Source organism: Pteropus medius, unplaced genomic scaffold, assembly GCF_902729225.1.
Source record: "Pteropus medius unplaced genomic scaffold, Ma_sr-lr_union100, whole genome shotgun sequence".
NCBI classification, from domain to species: Eukaryota; Metazoa; Chordata; class Mammalia; order Chiroptera; family Pteropodidae; genus Pteropus; species Pteropus medius.
Window position 1 is genome coordinate 10,867,887 of NW_024352783.1, and position 3,527 is coordinate 10,871,413.

At 41.9% G+C, this 3,527-nt stretch overlaps 1 pseudogene; it reads left to right on the forward strand.

The window, feature by feature from the left end:
- The first annotated feature begins 250 nt into the window (after positions 1–250).
- On the forward strand, positions 251–369 carry LOC120589936 (uncharacterized; annotated as a pseudogene).
- The last annotated feature ends 3,158 nt before the right edge of the window (positions 370–3,527 follow it).

The window sequence follows — 3,527 nt, forward strand, 5'->3', positions numbered from 1 at the left end:
TTAGGACTCTGTGCCCAGAACCAGGAGCAGAGACCGTCTTTCTCCTCCTCCTCCTTCTTATTCTTAATCTATCTCTTATTTCTTTATTGAAAAATCATACCACACAAATTAGGTTTCCTTTTCTTTCTGCGTACAGCTTACAGAAATCACATCTGTATTTACAGCAGTAACAGCAAATGTTGCTAAAAAATTATTCTACATCTGGAACAAAGGACTGTAACATGAATTAGAAACTAAAGACTTAAGAAGGGTCTACAGCCATGCTACCCTGAACAAGCCTGAGCTCATCTTATCTCAGAAGCTAAGCAGGGTCAGGCCTGGTTAGTACTTGGATAGGAGACCACCTAGGAAGACCAGATGCAGTAGGCATAAAAAATAAAAAATAATAAGGGGTTGTAAGCTGACAAGGTCCTTGAAATCTGTGAGGTCAACCAAGGGTTGCCTCACCTAAAAAAAATAAAATAAAAAAAAATAAAGACTAAGAAGGGAAAATGCAACCACGATACAATGCTTGGGAGAAGATTCACTTGTGCTTTCTACGCGTTTGGTAACAAGCCACACTCGAAGAAGGGGATGATGTAGCCACAGAAGTGATGATGCAGAAACCCAAAGGAAATTAATCCAGCACAAAGGAGGACGGAGGCCACGCAAACTTACAGGTGTTAAAACCTGAGCACAGAAAAGTCAGCTCCTTGGGGAAATAGCAACTGGAAGTGATGCATCCCTGTGGTAGTAGACATTGAGAGAGTCCTCATCTGGGAACTCACTTTATCCTGAGAAATCAGTTACATACATCATTAAAAAAGGGGTTTTACATTTGAAGCAGATACAATTTAGGGAGGGAAAGGCAGACATTAAGAACATATTAAGTTCTTGAGAACTCAAAAATTATTTCGGAAGCCAATTGAAGCAAAAGAAAATATAAAGTTTAAATGAAAATGTTGCTCTAAGGGTAAAACTCAGTTTTCATTGGGATTTAAAATAAAGTACACTGTAAGAGCATGGTTTTCAAAGTAAGCTTCAGCCCACTCTTTCCAGCCCAATCATACTTAAATCCAAATTTAATTCTATTCTGTTGTGTCTTTTGTGGTTTCAGGAAACAATTGCTTAAAAAATAAAAGGAAATCTGATGAGGGCTTTTATGAAAATTAACTCAAGGATATATAGCTCGCTCGCAAAAATATGTACCTGAGAATTTGCATAATTCATCTGCATAACCTGTCCCTAGTAGAGAGAAGCCTTTTTATGTCTGTTGAATGACCTGTTCCTTTCTGCTTGGCACCTCCCGTGGCCATGAGTGGCAGAGAGAATCCTGAATGCAGCCCAACTCACTCTTTCATAGAAAATACCAAGAGACAGCAGGGCCAGGAAGGTGGGCTTTAACTAAAGCCCCCACCAGTGGCTTTAAAACAGTGGATTTTCTGATTTGGTAACATTTTCCCATAGCAGGTCATAGAAATTTGCCTAGTGCTTCCCCCTGCTGCACAACATGGAGTATAGCATTTATCCTGTCTATGTGTTCATCCCTGTATCCATCCATTAATCTAGCTTATTGTTAGCTTTATCAGCTTTTTCTCATCAACCTTCATACCCAAGCTCAATTCAACTTTTCAGAGAGACCTGACTTACCACTGTAAAATACACGGTTTCCCAGCCTCTGGTCCGTCTTTGTCACTCAGTGAAGTGACGATGAGGCTCGGCCTTCTGACCTGGAGAAGTAGACCTGCAGTGGGGAGCAGGGAGGAAATGCTTAGTGTGGATATCCAGCCAGAGCGGTACGGGGGGAGGGTGGGAGGTGTGGACCAGAGCTCTGGAGAGCCTGGCCACGTTACTCATGCCACATGAATAACAGAGAAAGAATGCTGGTGTTAAATGTTAACTCCAGTTACCCGTGGAGAAGCTGCATCAGGAGACATGAGATAAGCCCACCGAGGCTTTTCCACCAAGGCCTCTTTACCAACACGGTTCTTGTTCCTGATCTCTCGCTGCCTCAGGCTACCTTGGAGTGAGTGCTGCATCCTGCAGGCCCTAGGTTTGCTCTGGACAGCAGTGATGTCTGCTTGGTGAATTTGTGGGAGGAGCCCATGATAAATGTTCTATATTACATGGTTACATGCATATATTCTCACTGTAAGAAATTGAAACATATGGAAGCAAAAGTTCCATCTTCTGTCTCCCCAAAACTCCCTTCCCCAGCAGTAATTACCGCTAAAAACTTCCTTCATGTCCTTATAGACTGCTCCCTTTGTATATAGTTATAGATGTGTGGACAAGATGCACAGATAGTTGCTCTGTTTCCTCCAACATGTTATTATGAAGACTTTCAAACATACAAAACAAAGAATTATAGAATGAACCCCCTTATAACCACCTACATTCTAGAATTCACATTCGGTTGTGTTTCTTTATTGCATGTCACTTCATTTATTCATGCTTCCCTCCACTCGTCCATGAATTCATTCTTTTTTTTTTTTAAGTGTATTTTAATGTAAGTTGTTGATATTGTGACATTTCACCTCAAACACATTAGCATTCAATGTATCACAGAGACCTGGAGTTTTCATACTATGTGGTGTGAAAAGTGAACATACTCACGTAACTCACACCACTTTCAAGAACATTGTCTTCACTTCATGCCCCTTCCTGGTCGATCCCTGCCCGCACACTCCACGTCCCCTCTCCCCTTCTTCTCTTCCTCTTCCTCCTACTTTTTAGCAGAGACGAGTGTTTCCTGTTCTAGAATTTTATGGAAATGGAATCATACAGCACATATTCCTTTATATCTGGCTTCTTTCACCATGATATTTGAAAGATTCATCCATGTGTGGCTTGTATCAGTAGTTACTTGTTAAAAACAGCTTTTTTTTGAGGTATAACTGACATATAACAAATTCTCAATATTTCAATTGAGCAATATAAGTTTTGACATGTGAAAATAGCTGTGAAACTATCACCATGATCGAGACAGTGAACACAGCCAGCATCCCTCACGCCTCATTATAATCCCTCCCCCTAGTCTCTCAGGCACCTCCTTTATCCCCAGGCAATATCTGCTCTGCTCTTTGTCAGTCTAGACTCTCACTGAGATTTCAGCTAACCAAAGTTGGAAGAAACTACCAAAAGGTACAAATTTTGACCAAGTCAGTCTCCCAGATTTCTGCTCTGAATCTGGTCGAATGAGGCACCAACAGCCTCCCCTTGTCTTTTCCTTGCCGAATTTAGATTGACAGATACACGCACTCGGAGGCAGGACTTCCTTGGGCATTATGTTTTGGTCACTCTCAGTTTTTCATACGGTCAGGTGTCCTTTTCCTCACAGTTGAGTGTTACTTTCTTATTTCTACCATTTGGCATCTTGCAGTTTGGCTTGGAACTAGCAAAGGGGTTCTCTCTTTTGGCCTTCTGCCTGCGGTGGCAGGGAGACACTGGTTGTACCTCATGTGTTTTCAGGCTGCCAACTCTCAGATTGGAGGCCAGAGAATTGGTAGTTGGCTGGCTAGAGATGTGGATTGTGCCCCACATGCAGC